Source organism: Hemicordylus capensis, chromosome 4 (genome assembly GCF_027244095.1).
Source record: "Hemicordylus capensis ecotype Gifberg chromosome 4, rHemCap1.1.pri, whole genome shotgun sequence".
NCBI classification, from domain to species: Eukaryota; Metazoa; Chordata; class Lepidosauria; order Squamata; family Cordylidae; genus Hemicordylus; species Hemicordylus capensis.
Genome location: NC_069660.1, coordinates 268362173 through 268375137, shown reverse-complemented (window position 1 = coordinate 268375137; position 12965 = coordinate 268362173). Strand labels below are relative to the sequence as shown.

Below are 12965 nucleotides of genomic sequence, written 5' to 3'. Positions count from 1 at the left end.
TTGACTCCTGGCAACCACAGAGCCACGTGGTTGTCTTTGGTAGAATACACAGGAGGAGTTCACCATTGCCATCTCCTGTGCAGTGTTTCAGCACCTTTCTATATCGCCCTGTAAACCGCCCTGAGCCATTTTTGGAAAGGCGGTATAGAAATCAAATTATTATTATTATTATTATTATTATTTCGCTGCTGCCCAATATAAGAGTTTCCCATATCCTGGGAAACACACCAGTGGGGAGTCAAACCAACAGCCTCCTACTCTCTAGTTGCTTCCCCACTGTGCCATGAATGGTTCAAGTGACTCCAAATACAAATAGTAACCATACATTTTTTTATTTATTTAACATATTTTTATACCACCCACTACCAAAGTCTCTAGGCAGTTTACAGCTATAAAAACATATTAAAAGATCAAATTAAAATAGCCATGAAAACTATAATATACATACATATAAAATATATGTGATGAGTTTTCTGGATAATGACTCTCTTCTATGGTTTATCAAACATACAAAAAAATTGTTAATACTAATACATTAGTATTACTAATACATTAGTATTACTAATACATTAGTATTACTAATACATTAGTATTACTAATACATTAGTATTACTAATACATTAGTATTACTAATACATTAGTATTACTAATACAAAATTTTGTTAATACTAATACATAGAAAAACTCAAGTGAAAAATAGGAACATATAAGATTGCCAGAGTGAAAATTGACCCAGATGAATCTACAGTTCAAAGTAGAAAACATATTTTGCAGAATTCTTCATCTTAATAAGAAAACTCTTTCAAAAATCAAAGAAATCACTCATGGCAAATTTGCACTAGGACCTCCCAACTACCTAAGAACTAGATTCTTCTGCAAACATTGTGCCCATAGATCAGAAAATTGTTTTTAGCTTCCACATTGTGCATATTAAGGAATCTCATTCTACATAACACAAAGGACAAGAAATACAAGGCCAGATATCCCATACATACTTCAGAGTAAGTTATATTGTAGTCAGTGCAATTTATTCTCAGGAAAACATGCATAAGTTTGAGTTACACTGACCTGAAAGTCACCAAAGGATCTTCAAACAAAGCCATAGAAATAGCTTTCTATACACAGAACGTATCAGGACTCTTTAGAGCTCTAGACCACACCCCCTTTACATGTGATATGTCACATGATGATATCACATGCAGAGGGGGTGTGGCCTTGAGGTAGAAATTGCCAGAGCCAGCTCTTCAGTCTCATTTCAGGGCAGGCTTGCTGACCGAAAGCCTGTATTTTCTCTTTCTCTCTGGGAGGAAGAGAAAGAGGAATAGACGCTTTCCGGCAGCAAACACTCCCTGAAATTAATGCAAAAGTAAGTGCTTATGGAGGCTCGTGGGGGGGGGGGGGGGGTGTGCCATGGGGGCACGATAAAAAAAAAATTTTTTTTTAATCAACTGTGGGGGGTGGGGTGGGGCACTTGGCACCCCTCTGCAACTGGCGCCTAGGGCACGTGCCCTGCCTGCCCCCCCGGTTACGCCTCTGGCAAAGGGGTTTCAAGTTTATCTATTAGTACAGGCATTCACAGGTGTTCACCACTCAAATGTCCTGATGGGCCAAAACTGACCGTGACTTGGCTCATGGGGGCCGAGGTCAGTTTTTAGGGTGCTGGTTATTAAAATAACGCTTAATCAATCAATCAAATCAAAGTGAAATTAATGAAAATGAATTTAATCAATATTTAACTTTTGACATTCTGGCTCAAAAGGGGGAGGGAGGAAAGGATGAGACATCATGGCTCCCTGGCACCTGAGATTTGTCCAGTCCAGATTTAACATTACCATATTTTAAAAATAGGTTGCAACCTTACACCCCATTCTTCCAATTCTGTCTTTTCTTACTCCTCATCTATCTATTTTGCATATAAACATGCAGCCAGGAACTTGTGTCAAGTTCCTGTATACATAATAGCTTGCTTCTTAAATGCATAAAAATAGTAATTTAATATTGCTTTTAAAATAGTACTCTCTCTTACACACACAGTACTCCCCCTCCAGCTTTCCTCCTCTCTTCATTTGGTAATCACTGCCCTTGCTCTCCTTAGCAAATGGGACAATGCATGTTTGCTACCATAAAACCAGCTTATCAACTTAATTGATAGGAAGCTTAAAACATGCCATCTCATATCATACTGGAAGTCTGTAACCAAACATCATCCAAAGAACCTCCAAGCAGTACACTCAGAACTAAAACACTCATTACCTTGAAAAGGTAATGTTATGGTAATGAACTTTACACATCAATATGGCATCCACATTAGGAAAGTAAACCACAGGGAATGGGGTGGGAGATTTAACCCTTCATACCACACATTCATATATATCCAGGTTTTTACAACTGTAATGATTTTTAGGCAGAGGTTTAAGGGAGGGGGGGGAGTACTATGTACTCACACATGAGTGGGAAGACTTTTAGTGGGTCTCTTCTTCATCCTTCTTTCCCTCCTTCTCTCTCCTCTATTCACCATTTCATACCTTGCTACACCCAGCCCCCACTCCATCCCCTTTCTCTTGATCTCTTTTTTCCACTGATTTTTTCAGTTCACACACATGGCACTAGTTCTCTCTCCTGCCTGCATGTTTGCTTTTTAAAATCCCAGTTTATGTTAGCGTCATCCCCTTTTTGGTAAGTCAGTAGCTCACCCTAGCCACCCCTTTCTTCATCTCCCTCATCCCCCCCCCCCGACATTTTATTTCTCAGTTCACACAGATTGTACTTGTTCTCTCCTGTATGCTTGCTTTTAAAAATCCAATTTTATTTGATCTTCATCCCCTTTTGTTGAGTCAGAATATGATCAGTCCGCCCCTCACCCCCACCCCTTTCATTCTTCTTATCTTCCCCTTCTTTTTTCATTTGATCAGCACTGTTGCTTACTTTTGTTTGTTTTCTTATCTTTTGCCTGCCTGCCTTCCTCTGTTCCTCCTCTGTAGTAGTTCAAAACAGAGTTTATGCATGCAGCACTCCAGCCAAGCCAAGCACTCCCTCTCACTCGCCCTGCTACCTGCCTCGTGTGTTTCACCGGCTGCATACCAGTGACGTCACTCGCTCTTGCTATCTCCTCTCATCAAAGAGACTGGAGAGATTAGCTGGAAGTGCGAAAAGGCTGTCTGGGACTCCGGAGGAAGACAGAGCCCTGCAGGCTGCCTGATTAAAGATTAGCTCCAGGGAGCTAATCTTCAGGGTGTTAAAGGACTGGCATGCTTGAAAAGGAGGGGGTGTTAAAGGACTTGCACTCAAGGACTTGCACTCAACCCCCTGGGGACCGGCAGTGGTCCAGAGACTGGCGGTTGAGAAACTGTGGTTTAGACAATACTGAGCTAGATGAACCAATGAACAGGGCAGCTTCCTATGTCCCCCAGCCTTTTAGAAATAACGCCAGGCTCAAGCTAGAAGAAGCTCAATCCTTTTTCCATTAAAACAGCTCACACCTACAGAAGAGTGGAGTAAGCCAATGATGATGTATTTAGTAACCTACATGCATATGTGAATCGCCCTTAAGTCCCTGCCGAGGGAACTTGTAAGTGATGTCGGAACGGTCACCCACTCACTCACGGCCAGGTGAGCTCACCTCTGCCTCCGAAGCGAAGCCCATCCACAGAAGTCAAATTCTGTGCCCTGTTGAGTTGGCTGGGAACTAGACCACCAGCTTCTGCACTCCGCACACTCCAGAGCTCAAGCGAGAAGATCTGTGGGAGAGACTGCTTTGAAAGGCGATGTCCGCAGATAATGTTGGACTACAACTCCCAGGCTCGGACTGGCCTGCCTGGCAACAAGGCATTTTCCCGGTGCGCCCTGCTGCCCTCAGAGTGTGAGCGCCCTCCTGCCTTCACAGCACCTCCCTCCATGGTGCCTGTCTTTCTCTTGCAGGGCACAGCCACCAGGGAATCTCACCTGTGTGTGCGCCCTGCTGCCTTCCGAGAGTGTAAGCGGCCGCCTCAGCCTGCCTGAGCCCCTTCCTGCCTCCACTGTACCAGCCCGTGTGTGTGTGCATGCGCGCCCTGCTGCTTTCCGACTACAAGAGTGTGTGAGCAGTCGCGCCTCCCTCTGCCCTCTGCCTGCCTGAACCCTGGTCCCCTTCCTCTCTGGTGGTGCGCCCCTCAACTCTGCGCCCTGCTGCCTCCAGGTTTGCGCACCCCCCCTCCTCATCCTGAGCTTCCTTCCTCCCAAGGCGCCCGCCTCTCTCTTGCAGGGCAGGGAGTCTCTGCAGCCAGACAGGCTGCTGCTTCTATCGGGTGGCTTTCCCTTCCGTCCCTGCTGCTACTGCCGTGGTTTGCTGCTCTGCATTCTGCCAGGGAGGGTGCAAGGGTGCAGTTGCACTCCCTCCCTTTGAATGAAATTATGCTGAGAGACTCATGGAGATCGGCAGTAGCAGAGAGTAATCAAACAAAGGGTTAACGTTTCTCCCATCCCTATTGGTTCTCCCCTGGAGTCTTGTGCTCCCCACTTGGATTTGTATGGAACACTGAGCCAAGCCAAGGAAGTTGCTGCCTGTTGTGTTGGTCTCGTTCAAGAAGGAAAGTAACACATTTGGTTAAAAAAAACCACCATTTGCTGTTTGTTTTGTGTGTGATTTGTTCCCCTTAGTCAAGCTACCGTTTTGGCTCTCTCTCCCCCCACCCACAGGAACCGTGTGTGTGCATGCGTGCGTGCGCGTGCACGTGTTGTACAAGTGAGAGAAGTCCCAGTGTGTGTGTGTGTGCGTGTGTGTGTGTGTGTGAGAGAGAGAGAGAGAGAGTTAAGCTTTTAAAAAAAATTCAAAGTATGTAAAAACTTCTCTAGTGCAAACCTTCTTGTGAGAAAATTAGTCAAGCAAAAGTATTAAAAGCTTTGAAAAGAATGGTGTGGGGGGGGGGAATGCTCTTACAAAATGGATGTTTTTGTTCCTGTTCCTAGCTCTAATCTGGTCTCTGTGTGGGGGTTTCTTCTCTCCCCCTCCCACCATTATTAAAAATATTGATATGCAACTTTTTTAGCAACAGAGTTCTCAAATGGCTTAAATAGCAAAATATGAGGAAATGGTTCTCTCAACATGTTTCCCCTTTTAAACATTACTATTTTGTTTTGCTTTGTGCCTGTAGCAGGCTCCTCCACCAAAAGTCTATTTGTGTACACTTACTTCAAAACAAAGTTTTGCACATCAGTTCACAAGAAACTCATTTTTAAAACTCCTTTGCCCATGAAATGATTGGTTGTCTTTAAATTCTACAAAATTGGGGTTACTCCATATATGACACTCTGCTGTCCTATTTGAAATCAAAATTGTGTCTTTTCTTTCTGTTGTGTATAGACACACATCTCGGACTCCTGCCTCAGAAGGCTGGATGGGAAAGGAGCAAGGCTGGTGGGGAGTCCCTGCTTGGAGAGGGAAGGAATCAGAGCTGGTTGGCCTGGCTGGGGAACCTGGCCATGATGTGAGGCTCTCCTCTTCTACCCTGCCCCCCAACCCAAACACTACAGGCTGTTCTTGTAGCCCAGCTGCCCTTGTCTCACATAGTTATCCACTCCCTTCCACCAGTTATTTATTTTCTCCCCCTGCCATCATTTCTCTTCACCCCCATTTCTCTGCAATGATATGCTTAAATGCTTTGAAATTCTATGAGGCTATATATATTAGGAACTGAAAATAATTTTCCTCTCTTGGGTAGGTGTATAGGGCTGAGGGGTGAGAGGGCAGGCTTCTTGTGGAAACTGGTAGGAAGAGAGAACTTAAAACAGTGCTATTGTAGTGCTACTAAGAAGCCATCCACTTCAGTTTCTAACAATCTTGCAGGAACTGGACTACATAGGAACACATATATCCAAACTATTTTATTAGTATAGAATTGTGCTTCTTCATAGTTACAAGTGATACTTCATTTGAAATATTTATAGTAACCTATAAGTAACAGAAAACAGAAGTCAGATATCAAAAGTTAACAGAAAAAAATAATTATTAAATGAAACCCAAAAAGTATGGTGAAACCCACACATTCTGCTCAAAAAATAGTAAACTGCCCTGAGCCATTTCAGAAGGGCGGTATAAAAATCAAATCAATCAATCAATCAATCAATCAATTTGGCGCCCTCCCGACATAAGTTCCCCCGCCCTCTCAGTGCCCCCAGTCCGGCCCTGACAACTCCCATCATCACCAGCCACAATGGCCAAGGCCATCGTGACCCCCGCCCATGATGGGAGTTGTCGTTCCCAAAGCTGTGAACCCCCTGGCTTAAGCAAACGAATTAAGACGTGAAATGACTGTCCAAGTCTCAGACAAATATAATAAGCAGGGATCCTGGGAAGCACCCACTGAGCAATGCGCTTGAGGGACGCGCGCACGCCTGAAAGGAAGCGCCGGTGTCTTCCTCGGCGTCGCTGGCGTTTGCTTCTGGATAGATTCTGCTTATCAAACACATCCAGCAATTAGGAGGATCCTCCCCCCATCCCGGACAGGGAGAAATCGGGAAGCCGCTCCTCAGACCACCAAAGGCATCTTTCCTCTCCCTTCCAGTCTTACAGCCCTGCTGCTGCCCCTAATCTAACCCCCACTCCTCTCCCCCGTTGATTCCTGTTGTGTGCCATTTGCGTGGGAGGGGCGTTTACCCAGCAGCAGCAGCAGCAGCCCTGAAGCCAAAGGGTCTCGCCTCCGCCGTCTTTCGCGACCTCTCCAGTGTGGCTGCAGTGCAGCGCGGGCGGGTGCCCGGCCGGCTCTGAAGGCGATCGGATGCCCTGCCGGGGTCTACGTCGTCGGTCTCCAGCTCCACTCTCGGGGCGGCTGATGCCTGCAAACTGTCGCAGGAGGACAAGAAGTTTCCTTAAACCCCCTTCGCGTGTATCGCCTGAATGGAGGAGTCGCCTCCTTCACGCCCACCGCCGGGCGGGCCCGGCAGGAAACCCTTTGGTATTACTGCGTTAAGAAGTGCGGCGCAAGATGTGTGGGTGACGGGAGGGCCAAGCGTAAAAGGGCGACAGCTTGTAGCTTCGAGGCTCGGCTGTTAGGAAGGAATGACCCGCCGCGGGGCCGCCATTCGGGAGTGGCCAGAACCTAAGGGGTAGGTAACCCAAAATTTGGCTTAAAATGCGCGGGAGTCGCGTTTAACTCGGGCTCCACCTCCCCGTTTCCCCGCCTCTAAGCAGCTAAGTGGGCCGCGCTTAACTCACTGCGTGCGGAAGCGCTCCTCGGCGCAAGACCAGAGCTCCTTCCAAAGGCTGCCCCTAAGCAAGCAGAGGAAGTCCCGCAGGCAGAAGGCAGTGGGGCCGGCCTCGGTTTCTTTCCTCCTCCTTCCCCTCGTCGCATTAGTGGGGAGTAAACAATTCCACGCTATACACAAACAGCGGGAGGTCAAGGCTGCGATTCTGTTAACGTGCCTATTGAACTCGAGGCAGGATTTCCTTCTGACGAGAGGAAACTCCTTCTGCGTTCCTGCAAGCAGCAGCCAGTACAACATAACGCCTGCGACTTGATAACAGTTCAATACATGCTAGTTAAACAGAGGTTCTCTTGTTGGAGACCCATCAAGATCTCAAGGTAAAGTCAAGTGTACCATCAAGTCCCGCGGTTTTCTTTCGTAGCATACAGGAGGGGCACCTCCCGCTGCAGTCTGAGAAGATGCCTTTCAGCATCTGCCTCTATCACTGCTACCCGATATAGTAGCAGCGGGGATTTGAACCAGCAACCCTTTGCTTGCTTGTCAAGCATTTCCCCGCTGTGCCACTTAAGATGGTGATCGACATCTCGGCCCAATCTAAAACAGTAACAGCAACTGCGCGGTCTTTGCAAAGGGAAGGGATTTTGGGATCAGGGCAGCAATGGTGGTGTGTACAGATCTCGGGTGGGACCATTTTGTAAATTTTACTGACAGCTAAAAAACAAGGCTGTCTGATCTAACTCATTATTATTATTATTATTATCATTTTATTTTTTTTAAGCTCCTGGAGAGCTTGTTTGGTGGAAAGTCATCTCGTATTTTAATGTTAAAAGGATCCATTTCAATAAAACTAGCACCTAAATAATCTCATTATATACTATGGCGTGTCTCCTGCCTCATAGATAGGACATTGAGTTAGTGGTGAAAGAAATGTCCCGTGCCCTTAAAAGCACCCGTAGCCAGTAGCAATCTTGTTTTCACACGGGCCTTATGGGATGGGACCCTGCCAAGAGGCGGATCTTCTGTTTTGCTTACAGAAGGTCCCAGATTCTCTCCTGAGTCCCTGGCATCTCCAGACAGGTCTGGGGAGGGAGGACTCTCCTGCCTCGGAAACTTTAGAGCAGCGCTGCCACTCAGTGTGTAGACAATACTAGCTAGATGGACCAGAGGTCTGACTCAGTATTTGGCAGCTTCCTAGGTACAGCTATGAGTCCCGCCCGCTGTTGTGTGAAAGGCAGAGACACGGTCTTTAAAAGGCGCTTGTTGGGAAGTTCTTAATCGATTGGTCAGCATGCGATGCGGTAAAGTAGCTTTACAATCGCATTTCAGCCTTCATGCGTTTTTTGTGGCCCCAGTGAGCAGATGTATAATTCTGGCTGAAAAACCATGCTCTCCACAGAGTTATTATACACATCCGATTATCGCTTTGTTCACGTCACCTCTTCATCCTGTATGAAAATTGAATAATCTCTTTGGTTAATGTTAGGGGCAAGGCTCCTTCTATTCCTTCTTCTTTTCTCTGATCTTGAACATCTCCAGTATTATAATCGCAGGAGGATCAAGAACAGTGGGGGTGGGGTGGGGGGACTCTTCCGAATCACTTTCTGGATTTTCTTGGTTTGAGGGCGGAGCGTGTCTTCAAAGGGGCTTTAGCCTGTGATGTCAGTTTAGCAGAGTACAGCAGCGGGAGGAAATCGGCATTTGGGTGAAATGGACAAGACTGTGGACGAGTCGACACCCGCCTTGTCATCTTCATCTGCTATTAGAGATGGGCAGATGTGACCAGGACGTTTAAGGTGTGGGGCTATTTAAAGTGGAAACACTTGTGAACAGTGGCAAATGGTCCTTAAAGTGCTCATTAATCTCCATATGATGTTTAAATTTATTTTTTATTAGGGTGCTCACCACCAATAATTCCATTAGTTCCTTATTAATTTCAAAATCCATAAAAACTTCCAGCAACACTTTCCATACACACACACACACACATATATATGCATACACTTACACCCCCCCCCCAGGTATTCAACTCTCTAGGAAAATAAAATATGCGGACGGAGACAAAGTAGGTTTAAAAAGAAGAGCATATAATATTTCCTTGTTGGAAAGGAGGACTGTACATTTGAGCAGTACTTTACTATTACTGCAGTAATAAAGTACTGCTCAAATGTACAGTCCTTTCTACTACTATGAATATTTATATACCTCTTATCAACAAAAGTTCTCAAAGCAGTTTAAATTATTATTTTTATTTAAAATAATATTATTTTATTTTATTTATTTTTATTATTTTTATTACTATACACGTAAATAATAAATAACAACAACAAATATTCCACTCCTGTATTCTACTAAGAAAACCACATGGCTCTGTGGTCGCCAGGACGGAGTAGACACCCATTCGCTGACACAACCTTTCCTTTCCTTCTTCAACAAAAGTTTCCAAAATGGTTTACACAGAGAAATAATAAATAAAAATAAGATGGCTCCCTGTCCCCAAAGGGCTCACAATCTAAAAAGAAAGGTAAGATAGACACCACCAACAGTCCTTGGAGGTACTCTGCTTCCGGTGGGGAAGGCCAGTTACTCTCCCCCACTAAATAAAGAGAACCACGAGGTGCCCAGTTAGCACGGATGATAAATAAGATGGTTACCTGTCCCCAAAGGGCTCTCAATATAAAAAGAAGCACAAAGTAAAAAAAACAGTAACAGTCGCTAGTGGGATGCTGTAAAGTAAAGGTAAAGTGTGCCGTCAAGTCGATTTCGACTCTTGACGTCCACAGACAGAGCCCTGTGTGGTTTTCTCTTGGTCGAATACAGGAGGGGTTTACCATTGTGCTGCTGGAGGTGAATTGGGCGAGTTCCTCTCCCCCTGCTAAACAAGAGTCGCCACTTTAAGAAGTGCCTCTTTACTCAGTCAGTAGAGGTGACTTTATTTGGGTAGTACACGTGGGAGTTACGCCCTCAATTCTCAAAAAACAGCTTTGAAAACATTTGTTTAAAAGTGGAATAGAAATATGTGTGTGTCCTTTGTAGTAGAAGAAAATGACTTTCTCTCCGTGTGCAGTCTGCAGGGCTTTTTCCAGGGAGCAGGCAAAACTAGCAATCCTATGCCCGTTTATCTGGGAATATATCCCATTCAGTTCAATGGGAACTGGCTCAATCCAGCAAAGGGGGGGGGGGCTGTCCGCTCCTGCCCCCCAGCCCCTCAGCACTTTCACTTGGAGATAATTTCCTCCGCTGAAATCCAGTAATAACTTTCAAACAGTGTTTAGGAGATCACAGCTTCGGCAAAAGCTGATTCCGCAGGTGATGCTGAATGCGGCTGGTGCGTGTCTCAGTGCCTTGTCAGAGCCGAGACTTCACGCCAAGAAGAGCGTCTACAGTGGGCCGAGGGGCTGGCTAGCTTTGGAAACCTGCAAGTGGTCCCTTTTCCTCCCCCCACCCTTTTGAAACCGTCGCCCCGCAGCAGGTGCGGTACCTGGAAATGTAGGAGGAGCGGGAAGGACCCGACGCACTCGGGCTGGCTTGCTCATTATTCCGATTCTCCCCATTACTTTATAATTGTTCTGACTATTTTAAAACAGTTAGTCAAAACATCATTTTATTTGTGTTTCATAGACCAATTTTTATTCGTTGACTGGGTGGCCGTGTTACAATCCTAGATGGTTTTGACTTCCAGAGGAGCGGCTGTGTTAGTCTGACGCAGCAAAAACCGACGAAGAGCCTTGTGGCACCTTCAGGGCGAACACATGTAAGGGTAGCACACACTTTCACTCACTACAGTCTACTGTAGTGCACGAACATTTACGCTACATCAATTCGTCAGTCGGTGCCAGTAAGGTGCTCAGTCTTCTTTAAGCTGTCGCAAGAAGACTTCGTTGAACTTAGACTGTATTCAGCGTGCTTGGCTTCCCTCCCGCTTTGTCATCTCCTCTTTGGGAGTCTCCTGGGTCCTGCTTTGCCTAAACAATTTCCCCTCCAGATTACAGTCCTATCCTATGCGAGGAAACTCAATGGGACCGATTGCATCGTATTGTGTTACATGGATGCTACAACTCACACGGGACCACAGTCTCCTATTTCGGATGAATGGTTACCTAGCTAACTGCCGGCACACAGTCACTAAAGGATGATGATGATGATGATTTTATTATTATTATTATTATTATTATTAAAACTTGTATACCGGCCTTCCAAAAGGCTCAGGGCGGTTTACATTAAAACACCATTAAAATCAGTTAATAATTAAAACAAAAGTTATAAAGCATAAAACAATGATTAACCATTAAAAAAATCATAAAACAACAATTAAATAATCAGAACAATTTAAAAACAAGTATTAAAAAGCTGAGATTAGGATCTCCACTTCTCCCCTCAGTCCTGTGTGGAACCGGCGAGGAACTAGGGCCACTGATCCTAGGAGAGGGCGGGTGTATCATTCTGGGGGCTAAGAAGTAACTCATCCGCTTTGGCGCGCTTCATTCTGCGCCTTGAGAGGTTTCTTCTTTGCTTCCACAAGAGGCAGTGAGAAGGCATTTTATTCTTTCTGGGATGCTTCAGGTCAATTTAGGACACAGAACGAACGGAAGCCCGTCTTTAGCTGAACTTACTTTACAGCTAATCATTCAAAGTGGGCTTTAATCCACGAAAGTTTGTGTCACAACAAATGGGTTAAAATGCCGCAAGAATATTGGTTGATTTCGCTGCAACAAGGAAATGAGCCCTCTGGAAACTGCAGCCCAGGCAGGATTTAAAGGGCGGCTATTCGCCATATCGACTAAGCAATGGAGCGAGCGTTTCTGCAGCCGCCCCGGCCAAAGCAAACTAGTCTTTGACCAATAAGGACGAAGCCTCGGCAGGGGGTGGGGGAGGAGGGTGATGCTGGGCCTTGCATCTCCCCCTCCTTCGCGCGGTATTCCTTTTAGCACCATCTGCCCACAAGACACAGGGCTCTCCTAAAGTGGCTGCTGGCGATCCTGTAGAGCAGATCGTGACAGTCGGGGGAGCCACCTCGATCCTCGGAGAGGCAGAGGCGGCAGCCAGGCGAGTAACTAACTCAGCAGCCAGGAGCGGCAGCTGTTGGCAAAGGCTTCGCTGCGCCTGCCTCTCTGGCTGGCCCCTGCAGCTGCTTCCAGCGAAGTGCAGGCAGAGCCAGATGTTGGTTGGGTGGGATGGGAAGAGGCATTTGTTTGCTAGGGGGCTCCCTAGATGCTGGCGGGGGGGAGGGGAGTCAATCCCGCTGCTCAGAGGGAGATCCAAGTCACTGTTGCCTGAGCAAGTAGGAGGCAGAGATCCCGCTGTCTTTCCTGGGGTCAGCCACGTGTTGGTTTTCTTTGCGCCTTGGTTTGGATGTCGATAGCGGAGCACACGAGAAAGCCATAGGGGTGGGCATTTGTCTGTACAGCGCACGTGAACAGATTTATCGTGGCATAACCTTTCGGGGACTATTGCTTCCTGAAAGCTTGTGCTAGAATAAATCTGTTCGTCTTTAAGGTGCCACAAGATTATCTTTAGAAAAAACAAATTCCTATATAAGTGCTCAAGAAGTATGCTGCATGGGGCCGTAGCAGGAATGGGGCCATTGGAACGTCTGCCTTGCGTGAAGAAAGTCCTTGGTTCAGTCCCTGGCATCTCCAGGTAGGGCTGGGAAAGACGGTTGCCTGAAACCTTGGAAAGCTGCTGCCAGTCAGTACTGAGCAAGATGGGCCAATGGTCTGACTCGGTAAGGCAACTTCTTGTGTTTCTATGTGAATTGGAAAGGATTCAAGAGCGGGCTAAGAGTGACG

The 12965-nt window shown here is 46.2% G+C and overlaps 1 long non-coding RNA gene across 1 annotated transcript in view; it reads right to left on the bottom strand.

Moving 5' to 3' along the window:
- Window positions 1-1156, bottom strand: part of LOC128322530 (uncharacterized) — a 60217-nt gene extending 59061 nt beyond the window's left edge. Inside the window, exon 1 of the long non-coding RNA XR_008305760.1 lies at window positions 1069-1156. This is a non-coding gene — a long non-coding RNA (uncharacterized LOC128322530). The remainder of the gene's footprint in view (window positions 1-1068) is intronic.
- Between the last annotated feature and the right edge of the window lie 11809 nt (window positions 1157-12965).